Source organism: Lissotriton vulgaris, unplaced genomic scaffold, assembly GCF_964263255.1.
Source record: "Lissotriton vulgaris unplaced genomic scaffold, aLisVul1.2 SCAFFOLD_1823, whole genome shotgun sequence".
NCBI lineage: Eukaryota > Metazoa > Chordata > Amphibia > Caudata > Salamandridae > Lissotriton > Lissotriton vulgaris.
This window is the reverse complement of record NW_028246691.1, coordinates 481,506-498,387: the sequence shown is the minus strand read 5'-3', so window position 1 is coordinate 498,387 and position 16,882 is coordinate 481,506.

The window sequence follows — 16,882 nt, the reverse complement described above, 5'->3', positions numbered from 1 at the left end:
TTAAGTTAGGCGTTAGAGGGATTGAGGGTAATTTTTTGGGTTGCTTCTCGGGGGGGACGATGTTTTTTTTCCGCATGACCATAGATCAGTTTCTTTAACGAAATTGTGCTTGATGTTCATTGGGCCAAAGGATTTCAAGAAGGACTCCCAGGCAAGTATTTTGTTATCGTTCAACTCGGCCGCACTTTCCCAGCTCATCTTTGCTTCTTGCATTAATCGTTCTGGGTCACTAGTATTGCACTTAATTCTATTGCATTTTGCTGAGGTCAGTAGATTTGGGCCATTTGCTAGAAATGGTAGCGCTGTCCCTTGTGCCCTTAGTGTCAGTTCTTGCGGAAGGTGGTCGCTGCAATCAGATATTCCGATTTTAAAATCTTGTACTAATGCGAACAATGAAAAGGACAAGAAGGTATAGTCAATCGCTGATGATGTAATCGAGTTATGGTAGGTTGCTGCCTGGGGACGGTCCCCCGGCATTCGCCCATTCGCGAAATCAGACCCAAATTAGTTAGGTCTTCGGCTAAGCTTTTTGATACATTTGTTTGTTTGCCCCAAGGGCACACTTCCAGAAGTGGAATCCCCCTGAATTTATTAATAGTGACTGCAAGTCATTAATGGACATATCTGTGTGATTCTCCCATGTAGGGTATTCATCCAAATTAGGAATAGAAGGAGCATTTAACTTTTTAGACGTAGCCAATCCAAAGCAAGTAGTATGAGAAATAGTCAAATTCAAAAACAACATATGGTTCAGGATAAGACATGCACGATGCAGAGCTTCAGTGCCTTGCACTTGCCAACTTTTAGAACCCCAAACAGATTTAAGATCAATAGTATCCTTCCACAGCTCATAGCCCCCTACAGCCAATTGCTTGATAAAGGACTTCGAATATAGTAATTTAGTGAGGGTGAGTCTAACTTTGGAAGAGGTTTTAGTGGTCATCTTAAAGTAAAAAGCGTTTGGATTGGATTGATTACGGTCTTCCCAGTCAGGGGACCAATGCAGACCTCGTACTACTGGGTCCCTCCGGTTCCATGCAGGCCAATAGTTCCAAGGCTAGGGCAAACAGAAGATGGGAAAGAGGACACCCCTGACGGGTCCTCCGACTTAATGTGAATGTATCCAACTTTTTCTTTTTTACCACAGCTTGTGCCACGGTCTCTGAATACAAGAGGCGCACTCACTGAGGCAAGCAAAGACCAAACCCCATTTTAGCAAGCACTGCTAAAAGATATGGCCATTCGATGGCATCAAATGGCATGGTCGCATCTAATACACAATTATAGCTTGTTCTTGGATAGTGGCTACTCTTCCCAGGAACCCATGCACCCTGCGCAGGTTCAGCGCTGTGTTGCGGTGTGGCATGAAGCCTTACTGATCAGGATGCATGAGGCTCCCAATTATTTTGACTAAGCGATTGGCAAGGAGCTTGGCCAAAATTGTAGGCTCTGCGTTTCGTAGTGAGATTGGTCTATATGCGGCACAGTCAGTCTTGGGTTTGCCCTCTTTATGGATGGTGACTATTGTAGTCACATTTTTGTCCATTGGTAATATCCCCCGCTCCTTGCTTTCATCAAACATGGCTTTTAAATATGGGGCGAATTTGTCAGGCCTGAGTATGTACAATTCAATGGGTATCCTGTTGGGACCAAGGGCTTACCCTGAGCGTAGCAATCTAATGGCCTGTTGTCAAATTGCTTTCTAAGAAGTTACGGTCTTCTTCAGACAGCGTGGGGAGCGCTATGTCGTGCAGTAACTCGTAAGAGTCATTCTCAGTATAGGGTGCACCGGTCATGCAACAGTCGTGTGCAACGTACTGAAGTGGCTGGCAAACTGATTTATAATACCTTGTGGGTCAGTTATAGAAATACTACGCATACCCCTGAGTTCCGGAACCAATCCACTTGCCCATTCCTTCTTATCGAGCCATGCGATCAGTTTCCTGGCTTTTTCTCTCAGGTCGTATATTCTGCCCAAATTTTCTCTCCCCAGACTTTTGGCCCCATCAGTTGCCAGAGCCTTGTAATTGTCTTGTTTGAGGCGTAGTAAGTGTAGTTTCTCTGGTGTAATCCAGGTTTCCAATCTTCTTTCTAGATCTCTTTTTGCCTGTCCTTCTTTATCTCAGCTAATAGTGACAGGGCTTGTCCCCGTATTACTGACTTAAAAGCTTCCCACAAGGTCTGGGAGGAGTCCACCGTCCTCTTGTTTTCTTGAAAGTAGTTATCTATGGCCTTGATGAGGTCTTTACGGATTAAAGGGTGATGGAGATACCAAAAGTTGATGGGGGCAATTTTCCCCACTCTTGCCTGGCTAAGGACAATTTGCACCCACACCGGGGAATGATCGGAGATGCCCTAGCTAAATGTCTGATTTTGTGGATATGAGCGACTTGAGAAGCGGGGACTAGGATGTAGTCTATACGGGAGAGGCTGAGGTGGGCCCCGGAGTGGAAAGTGTGTTGGATTCTTTCTGGGTTCAATCAATCAATCAAAAAAAAAAGCATGCTACTTACCCGTGAGGGCAGGGGGGGTGCTGCTACTGCTCGAAGAGCCAACTCTTGAGGAGTCTTCTGAAGGCGAGTAGGTCTTGGGTCTGCTGTATGGGGGTAGGGAGGGTGTTCCAGGTCTTGGTGGTGAGGTAGGAGAAGGATCTGCCACCGGAGGCCGTTCGTTGGATGCGGGGGGACAGCGGCGAGGGCGAGGCTGGTGGAGCGGAGCTAGTGGGTGGGCGTGTGGAAGCTGAGTCAGCTGTTCAGGTAGGCTGGTCCGGAGTAGTGGAGTGCTTTGCATGCGTGGGTGAGGAGCTTGATGGTGATCCTCTTGTCAACGGGGAGCCAGTGTAGGTCTCTCAGGTGGGGGGTGTTGTGGCTGGGGACATTGACGATCAGTCGGGCGGAGGCGTATTGGATGCGTTGTAGTCTTCGTAGGTGTTTGGCTGGGATTCCTGCGTAGAGTGCGTTGTCGTAGTCCAGTCTTCTGCTGACGAGGGCCTGTGTCACCGTTCATGTATGTCATTCACCCATCAGCCAGCCCCAGAGCCTCAAAGAAGTCAGGCAGCCATCGAGAGGATGGTCCTATCTCGTTGGAGGGTGGCGGTCTAACGTGCCCGAGGCCACCGAGTTGAAGTCCCTCTGGTACCGAGAGTAAGATAGTGTCCAGGTCTTTAAATGTGATATTTTGCACACCAGGAGGTATGTACACTGACATGAGTGTTATGGTGTATCCCTCCCATAGACCCTTGACTACATACCTGCCCGATCGTCTGTCCATGTGGAACTCACAGTGAGGGGAAAGGAGTTTCTCATCAGAATGCCAACATCCCGTGAGCTGGTTATGAAACCTGCATGTGCCCCCATTTTATATCCCCATCTATTCAACGCCTTGCAGGAGTTTCCCACTAGGTGCATTTCCTGAAGCTTGATAATGTTGTTTAATATACTGCAGGACAACACTGCATTAGACCTTGTCCCCAAGCCAGTTGACATTCCAGCTCAGTATTGTAGCACTTTTGTCCCACTGTGCACTCATTGAATTTAAAATAATTATTTGTATCCTCTGTGTCTATGCCAGCGTGTCTTGAAGATGTTAAAACCATAACATTAAACAACGGCAAACCCGACCCAACAATCCCCCTCCCTGCTTCCCTGCCCTTTGGGCATGAAACTGCCCATTTTAGAACTTGCAGAGTGCTTGTCGCCCAGTTCGTGAACTAAAAGAAGAAATATAGGGGGCACCACACTCGTCTACCTGTCCCCCCCTCACCGGTAAATGCTATGTAATTCCCAAGGTGAGTCATATCCCACTAGTCTGAGTTTCGATATTGGGAGAAGACCCTCATCAGGTCTAGTCAATTATGGGTCCCTTATACCTTTTTTAACACAGTTGAGGACTCCGTTTGATCAAAAAGAGAACTCATCTTCTTCTCAGGTCCCACTCATCCTTTTAGCTGGGTGTCCGGATTGTCGCCAAGACGGTTAGGCTTGTTCTGCCCTCTGTCTCAAGCCATTGGGCAGCTACTTCCAGTTATTCAAAAAATCAGGCCCGACCGTCTGCCTCTACACGAAGTCGTGCCGGGAACAGCATCGCATATTTAAACCCTCTCGCTCTGGGTTTCTTTTTAACCACCAGGAAGGATTTCCTCTGCCTCTGCACCGCTTGTGGGAAGTCGGGAAAATAGGTGATTTCGGCATTCCGTAGAGGAGTGGGGGAGCTGTTCTGACGTTCTGGGGAATCACATCCCTGTCTCTGAAATTCAGCACTCTCACTAGCATTGGACGTGGGGTGTTTATGATGACTTGATGCACATTTTCTTCTTCATCACTATCCTCACCATCCTGGGGTGATTCTGTAATGTTATTGTATGTTTTGCGTCCTACCCCAGTTTGTGAAGTCAAATGTGCTGTTTATGAAGGGAGGTGCATTTTTCTCCTCCAACAGCTAAGAGATATGACTTGAACAAACCCTTCCACTGTTTCCAAGGGATGTTAGGTCCCCCCACATCATTGAAAACTGAGGTGGTTGACATATTAGTTGCAGCTATTGTTAGAGATCCTCGTGTTATGTCTAAATGTAATGTTTACTGGAACTGAGAGCTACACACAGAGCAATTATATGAGAAGGAATATACACTCAAATTTATGGAAAGAGGGAACACCTCTAAATGTACAATACAATTAGGTTGTACTACAACTCAGTTCCTAAATTAGTGCTGTGCTTGACAGTGTGAAGATTGACTCAATTGTAAATGCTATACCCTGCAACAAGAAAATTAGAGAATATATTTTATAGTTAGCAGACAGATTAATGAAGCTGTGCCTGTCAGCGAAAATACATTTCTTTTGCCAGGCAACGAAGAATTGAAATGGTAATAAAGTTGTACTTGTAATTCATAACTAGCAGGCAGATACTGGAGCAGTGCCTGCCAGCAAAATTCATTCACCAGACGATATACACTGAGGTCGTATGAGTGAGCAACGGTCTCACTAGCCACGAAATGACAGGAACAGCTGTGTCTGTCAGCGCAGCTGAAGAGATTACAGAAATTAGAATTAAGAGTTCTCCTAATGCTAACAGAGAAAAGACGCTAGAGATCCAACTGCAAGTTATACTGACTGCTCCACATCCGACCTGGCAATGTGGATGGCTAAGTTTCTGGAAACCTGAGGAATGTTGCTGAGAAATGGTAAAGCATTGTGAAAATCCCCAAAGTAGGAAAAATAGCAATAAAAGCAGGCAATGAGAAAATATCCGGAAATCGTGATGGTTAAAGTTTGCAGTCATCGGAAAGAGATGGGACATGATGTCCTGGGACAGACTCCATTATAGGTCTCAAAGAATAGGCCTTGGTTGTTGAGTTAGGAGTAGACCAAATCGCTTTTTGATGGCCACACTTTGGCGAGAGTACTTGTCATCAGGCGAATGTAGTGTAGTTCCTATTTTCCCAATAGGCCCTGCGCATTGGAATAATATAAACAGTAGTATAGACGTAGAAGTGCGGATCTTCCAGGTCTCCACTGACTATGCTAAACTTAATTGGGTTTGTTACCAACTAGCTCAGAGGTCACTGGAAACTTTCTTGACTGAATAGGAAGTGATCAGCTTCCTTGGTACAGACAAGAAGGGATTCAGTTTTCCAACAACCGCATAAACATGACAACTTTGCTCCTTAGAATAAGAGTCAATCTCTAGAGTCGTGTGAAACAATAGACAGTTATTTTACTCAGTCAGTTTTGTGCAGATTACTTTCACCAATATGCAGAGAATAGAGAGACAGGCGTTTTCAATAAAAGGTATTATTTATTGAACAGTCTTTCTTCTCATACAAGAGAAATGAATTGCCACAATTGCAAGACTAGTTATTATAAAAAGTGCGTACAGTAAAATGAGGATTGCGAAATAATACTGTAAAAGCATTGATATGGTTTCTTAGCCATACAATGGTTTAAAATGAATAAAACATATATACATTCATATATACATTAGGCTAACGTACTCAACTGGTGCTTTTAACTACACCTACCCCAGTGTACCTGACCTAAGCCGAATACTTGGGAGGGAGTAAGTAAGTAGCTTTAGTTAAGTTGGTTTTGCCAAGGATTGCTTCAAGAATTCTCTCCAAGGGTTTAGTCATCACCATACCTCTGAAATAGAATGTTGGAGGTCTTGTATATCCTCCAGGACTCGATATCCCAGTCACTCGCAAGAGTAGGCTGGAAACGCCGGAGCTGGATTTTCTCGGCAGGAGAAAAGACAGCGTCTTTCTCAGCGCGTCGAGGAAGAGGAGGAGGGGCAGCGTCCGTGGGCAGCTTGCATCTGCTGGGCTCTTCAGGGGACAGCTGTTCTGCTCCTATGTGCACCACACCATCGCTATCATCGATGTCGTTGAGACAGCGATAGCATCAGTAAGATCAGCAGCGTTTGATTAAGGCAACGTTAGTAATATTTATACCTGAAAGGTGCCTTGTTTGACGTCAATTTTTGGACATAAGACGTCAATAAAGATGTCACTAGGAAGTGATCGTCTCTCAGTGCTCATTAGAGTTCTATTACTAATCAAAACATAGCAAGCGGGGACTTCCCAGGTTGCTGAGTTTTATCTTGTTTAAGAACTCGGAGTGTAATCTAGGAATCTTAGATAGTGTCTTCTGCTGTGTCATTTGCACTAATGAGCTGCAGAGGAAGCTGCAGAGGAAGTGATTCTGAAATGTGGCTCTGATCGTGTGAGACCAGAGACGAGTTTCTGAATATTGCTCTTGATCGTTTATGCCATTATAGGGGAACAAATGGATTATAGCCGTATAGGGGCATAAAGGTCACAGGATTGATCGGGGTCCTAGAATAGAACGCGACACCCACTCCACGAATTTATGTCCATCAAATTACTAAAACTATAGCAAAAGATGCATGTGTAACATTACCCACCCCAAAATACATATTTGCATTTGAAATGGTGTATCTGAAATACGTGGTAATTTTGGTACTGTACGTTTTTAAGCATAACGATTTTGCGAAAAAATTACACATGAAATATCTCTTAATACAGAAAAGAAGGGCGAGATAATTTCATCACATAGAAATGCATTTGTTATAAAATGAGCTAGAGGCTGATGTAAAGTTATTATGTCTCTAGATTTACCTGAAAATAGAAGCTTCTGTTCTTTATGAATAGGTCTACTTTAAGCAAAGAATTTTCGTGCCAGAAAAAGTTAAATATTTTTTTTAAAGTGTTCAATTCCCAAAAAAAAATTCTTGGTGAACGGGGGAATAGAGTTCCAATGCTTTTCAGCAGTTTTTGTTGATCAAAACTGAAGGCCGAATTCAGAGTTCATGGGAACGCTGTGTGTCGGAATGCTTTTCAAAATTATTGTTTCTGTTCGGGGAGAACATCATATCAGACAGGCTCTCAAAAAATTGGTCTACAAAATCAGGTGACAGTTCGACCAAGTTTGATAGTGCTGTAACTTGGCAGGTGTGAGAATGATTGCTATCATCAAAGTCTGGGTCAGCAATGCTCACAGATGGTCGTACCTGGGTGATGTTGCCTTTATTTCTCACTCCACTGTTACCACCTATTCGTAGCACAGGAGTCTCAACGAATGCCGTCATCAGGATTGGTAGCCGCTGGGGACAACACAATGCGTGAGCCGTTATCGGACTTAGCAAAGTATCGATATCCATTGGTACTGCTGATGGAAGTGCAAGACAGATGTCCAACACGCACTCATCTCCGCATAGCATACATCGAAGCACAGGTAAGATGCAGGTCTGCCATATCGGTCTGAATGGAAGAAACCAGGTCATGTTTAGATCTCTCAGCCTGGCCAATCCAAGGACTCTAGTTATTCTGTCCCGGTAGCGTATTGCTAGGATCGTTTCTTCCATCCTCGTAGGAATCATGTCTTAGTTTTGGCTTGCCATATCGGAGCAGGATAGTCAAAAATAAAATCCCTGCTACAAGTCCCAAAATAAGGGGTATGCCGCCAAAGACTGAATGGACAAAATTAGGAATGATTCCCAGAATTGCTTTGAATGGTGTTAGCAATCCCGTAAAAATGGTCTTAAATATGCCTGGGATGCCTATGGCACTAGACATGTTAAGGAGTTGGCTAAGCATTTCTGCGAAATGCACGGGGCAATTTGTTGATAAAAGGACATGAATCTCTGATGTTGTCCTTGCAACTAGGAGATCATACGTCCCTTTTGATGACGTGATAGGCACTGTTGTCTGTAAAAGCACAGACTTCATTTTGCTTAAAGTATCAATTCGTATAGAAGAGAAATTCAGACGAGGCCATACGGGAGTCTCTGTGTCTCCAGGGCCGTTTGGAAACAATGCCTGCATACAGCATTTGACCATGGATGTTACGCTTACGAGATAGGCTTTTCCTGGCAAAAGGCCACAACAGCTGTGATCCGTTCTTAGAATGTAACTCCCATTCGCGAGTTGCATAAAGAAGGGCTCTATCTGCGTTGCAGGTGTGACATATTGGTGGCATGAAAGGTTGTTTGAATTCCCATCACAGGCTCCGTGTAAATTAACACCCTGGCACAAAAGTATACCGCTTAGTGAATGTTTACAATTGTCACCACTAAGAAATACATTTTTGTTGCTGTCACTATAGCATGTGTGTGTGTATGGTAATTTCCATGTTGACTTAACGTATCCTTTACCTAATTGTTCATACTGGCCAGTAGGTATGTATTCAAGGCAATTTTTAAATCGGAAAGTTGTTATCGGAATTGTGATAATCCCGTGTATTATCCATTCAATGACAGGACTTTCTGACATTGTCAAAGGTAATCTCTCAAGTTTTTCAATGCTCAGGATTGTATAGTCTGCTCCTTTCTGTGCCAAGCTGATTTGTTTATCAGTAAGGTTAAAGATGGAAAACAATGACATTGTGTTGATTAAACGCCAAGGCACATAGCCTGAACGAAGATTTTGCAGCGTCCAGCCTAACTGTACAATAGAACGCAAGTGTGACTGGCCATGCTGTAACATTAGCAAGTCTTTGTCTATTATATCTATGGCAGATGATACAATACTGTCCAGTGAATATATTCTGGAGGACAGAGTCATTAACCCATTGTCCACAACAGAAAGTCATTTTTCCAAATTAATACGATCAATTTCTCGTATTTTTTCAGCTGTTTCAATTTGTGTGACTTTCCGAGCCTCGTTGTATGCCGCATAGATACTGGTCGCTATGACACGCTTTTGACGCTGTTTTCGAGGTCCCAGAATGAAATCGCGCAAATCAGCACCATCTTTAAGTAAAGACAAGTGTTGCTTAATTTCAGCCAGTGAGGATGAATCTAGCCATTCAAGGCACAGCTTCCCTACACTGTATGTTGTTACTATCCCTGGATGTTGTCTCTGGGAGTATCTAGGATCTTGTCTGGTCATTGTTAACCCCTGTGTTTTATTCAGGAATCTATCTTGACAGTTGTTTGTGTCAGTAGGCCAGATTAACCACTTTTTCCAATCAGGATGTGTTCTGTTTAGATGTAAAATTTTAGATACGTCTATTTCAATATCTGTGGTTACATTATCAGGTATTGGCTTTGGAATAGACGGTTTGTTAAAGTTTTTGATCTTAGCTAGGCCAAGACAAGTTGTTTGTTGAATTGTTTCATTTAAAAACAGCATTTGTTCTGGAATCATGCAGACTCGAAATAGTGCTTCTAGGCCTTGTACCTGCCAATCTTTTGTACCCCAGATTGTTTTTGTTTCAATGTTATTTTTCCAATAATCAAAACCAAATGTCATCATTTTTTCATAAAATGCTTCTGAATATATCAATTTAGTATTTGTCAGCATTGTTTTCAATCCTGTTTTATCTAACAGTTTATAATAAAACGTTTCTGCATCACTGGTGTTAAACCCTGAGAAGTACTTGAATTTCTCATAGAATGTTTTAGAACTGCTTTTAGGTGGTGTAGCACAATGTTCCCATTGGTTATACTTAAAAACATTTCTAGGCTGTGCAGATTTATGCAAGTAATGATCACCATAGTGTGTGTAGCAGAACATCTGTTCATAACTAGACAAACCTTGCAAATAATCATGATCTGTAAATCTAGCTGACATTACTAAATCAGACATCATATTATTAATACTTTCAAAGTCCCAATCATCAGAGAATGTACTAGGTTTTACAAAGTCACTTAAGGAAACCTTGAATTGATGAGGATACTTCAGGATTTCGACCGGACCATAGATTTCATAGTCAGTTTTGTCCCATACTACCCCTTGGGTATTGGAATGGCTGTGACATTTACTGTTGACAGTTCTCTTTTCTTCACGTGGGATGATCTGTGTGGTTTGAGGACTAAGTTGATGTTCTGACTTGCTGTGTCCATTGTATTGTAATAAAGTTTCCTAAAATTAAAACTAAAATTAGGCATAGTAGGAGTATAAATACCCCTGAGATAATCCAATGCTCAATCAATGGTGCATCCAGATATACTTCTTTGATTTGTTGAAAGAGTTCTGTTGCTTTTTCTTTAAAAGTCTTTGTTTCTGGCATCACTTCTGGGTTGCTTTGATCCTCAGAAAAGTTATCAAAGTTGATAAAGTAGCCAGAGGCAGTTCTGTCAATTGCTGGAATTGTTCTTTCAATTTGTCTTTCGGTAGCACATTCTGATGCCACATCATTGTAGACTGGTGTTTCTTGACGAACTGTTTCAATCTGTATTTCAAGAGGCACGAGTTCCATGGCATTATTGCGTAGTCCCTCTCTGTGCACTGCAGGCTGATCGAATGTGATTAGTCTTTCAGTTTGAACCTCTTGAATTGTTGCACGTTTGGGTATTCTGTTGTTTCTCGGGAGTCCACTGGGCCTACTGTTGATTATAGGCCACATGCTTGTGGTTTTACCAGGTCGATTGATACAACTCTGTTCTCCTTTTTACCAGCAAGGGGCGGTAGTACAACTGATCTTGTTCCGTTGATTGCTAAGACAGGTACTGCTTTTCTGTAAGAAGGCCCAAATTCCTTCTTCATCGCTATTTTTTCTCTGACTAGATCCCCAATCTATGGAATCCAGACAGGCTTTGCTGGGGCTGGTGGTGCCTCGTCAGTGGTAGCTGGCTGTTGCTTTAACTTTATGTTGCTTAAGGATTTTCTTGTTTCATTCAAGTCCTGTAAAACAGCCAAACGATCTTTGATGTCAAAGTCTGTTTTCTTATCTTCCACCACTGATACCTGACTATCTAAGTCCTGAACTCGCATTCTAGTTCCGAACAATAGTTCATATGGGCTAAAACCTTTTAGAGAATTTCTTGGCAAATTGTTTAGGCTTAACTGGACACTTATTAAATGTTTGACCCACCCAGCACCCGAACCTAATGCCTTCGCTGTTATAGATTGCTTTATGTCCCGGTTTTTTCTTTCTACCACACTGTTCCCTTCGGGGTGTGACGGACAAGAATACCGCAAGCCAACGCCCATGCTGGCCACTTTTTCCTTGGGAGTGGATTGTTTATTTCCATCCCAGCTCTTTTTAGGAGTGTTTGAATTATTTTTAATAAATAATTTTACTAACTCTCTATATGCCTTTGTTAATTCTCTTATTTTAACTAAGAGTTCTTCACTTGACATTTTATTTATGTCCGGATGTGGTGTGTAGCTGGCTAGAACCGGCCACGTTGCTCCTGGTCTACCTAGTGGACCGAGCCTGGTAATGTGATCATTATGTTTTAGGGTGCCTTTAAACCAGAGCAGGTGCTCTTGGTATTTTAATGGGATTTCAGTCTCCTCGAAAGGAGTGTACTCTTCCGGTGGATCCTCTATTTTGTAATAGTGGAACTCGTGTGCTGTGGCGTTTGCCGCTGGAAATTTTATCCATGAATAGAATACCTCTGTCTGCCAATATTCGTGTGCCTCTATCACGAAGACAACTGTGCCACCTTGTGTGGTCAGTCCATTTTCTATAAGTTTTGACGTTATAGATTTTCTTAAATGTGCCGGGATGATTATTGCACCCGGTTCAGTAGTCCCGTCGGGACCCTGCTGAGTCGCATCTACTGCACCCCCAGTGGTTCCGTTGTTTCCTGGCATTGTATAAATGCAAGGTTTGCAGAGCAGGTCTCCAAGGAGACAAAGATTAGGTGCACAATATTTTGGAACACTGTATCCTTCAACGTTGAATAAACCAGAGCTTTACATGGGAATCTCTTCCTACTAAGGTCGGGCGGATTTTTACCTTTCACCCACTCCAGACGTCTATTGGAGTATTTACGGGAGAAAGGGGTCTGTGTGAAAAATGCACGACTGAGTTACTCTAACGTCTTGCGTTAGTTTTATCGCCTTACCAAACGTTGGGCGCCATGTAGTGTAGTTCCTATTTTCCCAATAGGCCCTGCGCATTGGAATAACATAAACAGTAGTATAGACGTAGAAGTGCGGATCTTCCAGGTCTCCACTGACTATGCTAAACTTAATTGGGTTTGTTACCAACTAGCTCAGAGGTCACTGGAAACTTTCTTGACTGAATAGGAAGTGATCAGCTTCCCTGGTACAGACAAGAAGGGATTCAGTTTTCCAACAACCGCATAAACATGACAACTTTGCTCCTTAGAATAAGAGTCAATCTCTAGAGTCGTGTGAAACAATAGACAGTTATTTTACTCAGTCAGTTTTGTGCAGATTACTTTCACCAATATGCAGAGAATAGAGAGACGGGGGTTTTCAATAAAATGTATTATTTATTGAACAGTCTTTCTTCTCATACAAGAGAAATGAATTGCCACAATTGCAAGACTAGTTATTATAAAAAGGGCGTACAGTAAAATGAGGATTGCGAAATAATACTGTAAAAGCATTGATATGGTTTCTTAGCCATACAATGGTTTAAAATGAATAAAACATATATACATTCATATATACATTAGGCTAACGTACTCAACTGGTGCTTCTAACTACGCCTACCCCAGTGTACCTGACCGAAGCCTAATACTTGGGAGGGAGTAAGTAAGTAGCTTTAGTTAAGTTGGTTTTGCCAAGGTTTGCTTCAAGAATTCTCTCCAAGGGTTTAGTCAACACCATACCTTTGAAATATAATGTTGGAGGTCTTGTATCTCCTTCCAGGACTCGATATCCCAGTCACTCGCAAGAGTAGGCTGGAAATGCCGGAGCTGGATTTTCTCGGCAGGAGAAAAGACAGCGTCTTTGTCAGCGCGTCGAGGAAGAGGAGGAGGGGCAGCGTCCGTGGGCTGCTTGCATCTGCTGGGCTCTTCAGGGGACAGCTGTTCTGCTCCTATGTGCCCCACACCATCGCTATCATCGATGTCGTTGAGACAGCGATAGCATCAGCAAGATCAGCAGCGTTTGCTTAAGGCAACGTTGGTAATATTTATACCTGAAAGGTGCCTTGTTTGACGTAAGTTTCTGGACATAAGACGTGAATAAAGATGTCACTAGGAAGTGATCGTCTTTCAGTGCTCATTAGAGTTCTATTACTAATCAAAACATAGCAAGCAGGGACTTCCCAGGTTGCTGAGTTTTATCTTGTTGAAGAACTCGGAGTGTAATCTAGGAATCTCAGATAGTGTCTTCTGCTGTGTCATTTGCACTAATGAGCTGCAGAGGAAGCTGCAGAGGAAGTGATTCTGAAATGTGGCTCTGATCGTGTGAGACCAGAGACGAGTTTCTGAATATTGCTCTTGATCGTTTATGCCATTATAGGGGAACAAATGGATTATAGCCGCATAGGGGCATAAAGGTCACAGGATTGATCGGGGTCCTAGATTAGAACGCGACACGAAAAGCGGGCTGGATGGGCAGAAGAGGTTGGGCTCCCATTTGGGTCAATTTTCTTCAAGGTATAGACTCTCTCCCCACTCTCGTTCAAGTAGAATTGCAAGAACATGACGCCGGCTCCTCCGCTACAAGTGTTTACTCTCTCCGGTTCAGGCGAGATTACATATTCATACTGCAAGTAGCCGAGAGAACTCTTCAGCAGCACTATGGAAAGAGAAAGTGGTTGTACGTAAGGACTGTCCACCTGGGCTCTTGAAGATCCTGACCGGGTGGCTGTGCCTCTCAGCGCGATGAGGTGGGCAGGTTACCGCTGAGGTACACACCCATGAACCATCCTCCTGATACAGCGACACAAAAACAATACCGGCTGTAGTGTGCAAAGAACGCCCACCTGGGCTACTGAAAATCCTGACAGGTCGACTGTGCCTCTCAGCGCGATGAGGTGGGCAGGTTACCGCTGAGGTACATGGCCCTGAAATTGTAGTTCGAGATGTCCCAAAGTGTTTCTCCTGAGATGGAACAGTTAAGCATACGCAAGGGTCCAGATCTCGCGTAGGTGGTAGAATGAACCACTCTCACTGTACTATGATGCACATATAGTTGTACTGCCGGCACTGGAGTACGGCTGTACTGTTGTCCCTGAAGTGCAGGTGCGGGTGGGGTGGTAGGGTAGCTGTCCCCACACAGCGGATCGGTGTCCGTGTTATAAAGAATGCCACTGTGGAGACATTGAAGATACTTTATTCACGTCTCACCAGCACCACAGGTTCCAGTCAGCTCGAGTCAGCTGTAGAACCTGCCGATGACAGTTCTAAGTGGCACATTCCAACAGAGATAGGGCGGGGGGCTGGATGACCCAACAATTAACATGTAATAGTTTAATTCTCTGTTACTGTAACCAACTATGATTCATTTTTCCTTCGAGTCCTTTCTTTTCTTTTTTTACTTTGCAGGCTTGATAATCCTTTTTAAATGGTCCATCTTCTTTTCTATACTTCTTACTTAGCTATTACACTGCCTCTAGAGCTTGCATTCTAATGCAGCTGCCATATCTAAGCGCGCTTCCATCCCAGTCATTTTGGTGACATACTCACCTGTCCTTACCAGTGGCGAATCTTGATCCTCAAATTTACGCTCGACCCATACTGACCTACAGCGAGTCTTGCCCCATAATGCTGCTGCGTTATAGACCACATGGTGCAGCAGACATGGGTATGCCGCATCCCCTGACTTGCTTCATCTTTATTTACCATGGCTCCCCTTCAGGGTTCCTACCTTCATATTCTAGTCTTTTTCCTTCTAACGGTCATTCTCAGCTGCTTCGGTTACAGCTGATCATCTTTCTTGAATGCTACAGCGTTTTACCTATATGGCTCCTGAATACAAAAACAGCTGATCACCTTTCTCCAGCGCCTCAGTGTTTCACCTATCTAGCTCTTAAATACAATCTACCATAAAAAGATGGAAGTTTATCCAGTCCAGGAAACCTCTTTTTAAAGCAAGCCTATTCAATTCAATAGGACTCACATTTTTTAGAGTTAGATCTATTTACGTTATAAATAGGGCTCCGGGTTTTATGGTATTTATATTTTTGTAATTTCCGTCTGTATTTAACCATATTTATTTTTTGCTAATTTTACCTGTATTTATCCATATTTATTTTAGGTTTTGTGTAAAAATGAAGCTGTGTATATTTCTGCATTTACTTAACCGGTTAAGTAAATGCTCACCCCTAATTACTACCAGGAAGGGACACAAAGTAACTATAATTCCAACTTTAATAGCTACCCTGGGAGGAGGTTTACAAACTTCTCAGACTCTGGCTCCTCGGGATCAGATGGGGATAACTACCAAGAGATGAATAATGGGCAATACAACTCTAGACCATTCAGAGGTAGATCTACCCAACGCCCGTTTAATGGAAGGGGTTTTTTACCCCGGGGCCAGTACAGAGGGAGGAATGTACGCTGGCAGGACCAAGCACAAGCCCAAATGAGCCCTCAACCTCCACAACAGTATGTGAGGACACGCAACCAGCAGTACTGGTGGTAGGAAGTATAAAAGATCCTATCTCCACCACCACAGAAAATCTACCCATCTACAATTTGTCTTCCCTGCCACTTAAACCCGAGGACATACAAATTCTTAGTAAGGGACTATCTTTTGTTCCAAGTACATACTTGAACAAATTCAAATTACATGAAGATTTGTTTGCCTTCTTCCGAAAGGTGAGATTAAATAAATTCTTCTCTGACCGACCTCAGCAAGAGGAAGATAATAATCTTTCCGGGTGTAAACCCCCTTCGACCTTCACTCCGACATTGGACATGGTAAGTACTGACGTAAGGATATTTGAACAAAGCGTTCTTCAAGATATTGCAAAAGTCGTGAAAAATCCTTACAAACCTAAATCCAATCTATCTAGTTTAGAAACTGCATCTCTCAATGACTTGAAAACAAACCCCTCAGTCATTATTAAACCTTGTGATAAAGGTGGGGGGATCACCATATTTGATAGAATTACTTATGATGAGAAAATGTCTGAGATGTTATCAGTAACAGACCACTACAGACCAGCTCAACGAAAAGAATTGGAAAGGCTCAATAAGCATATTCAAGAATTAACTCGTGAAGCTTTCACAGATGGGCTCATCTGTGATGATGAATATGCTTTTTTGAATAAATCTTCCCCTATCACTTCTGCTCTCTATGGCTTGCCTAAAACTCATAAATCAGAAACTAACCCACCTATGCGACCCATAATATCAACCATTGGGTCATGTACGGAACCACTGTCTAAGTATGTGGATAGATTCCTCTGCCCCCTGACCCAGAAGTATACCTCCTACATTCGAGATACTGGGGACATAATTAATAAGATAGAGGGGCTACCATTTGATTCTGACTCAGACATCCTAGTGACGCTCGACATTGAGGCATTATACACCAATATTCCTCAATGCCGAGCGTTACAGGCGGTCTCAGATCTATTACAGAGATACCCGTCGGACCGCCCTGACATGTTTATTCTGCAGTGCTTGGAGGTCGTCCTGCTGAACAATTTTTTTGAGTGTAATGGCCGCCTTTATAAGCAAATTAAAGGGACATCAATGGGAGCTT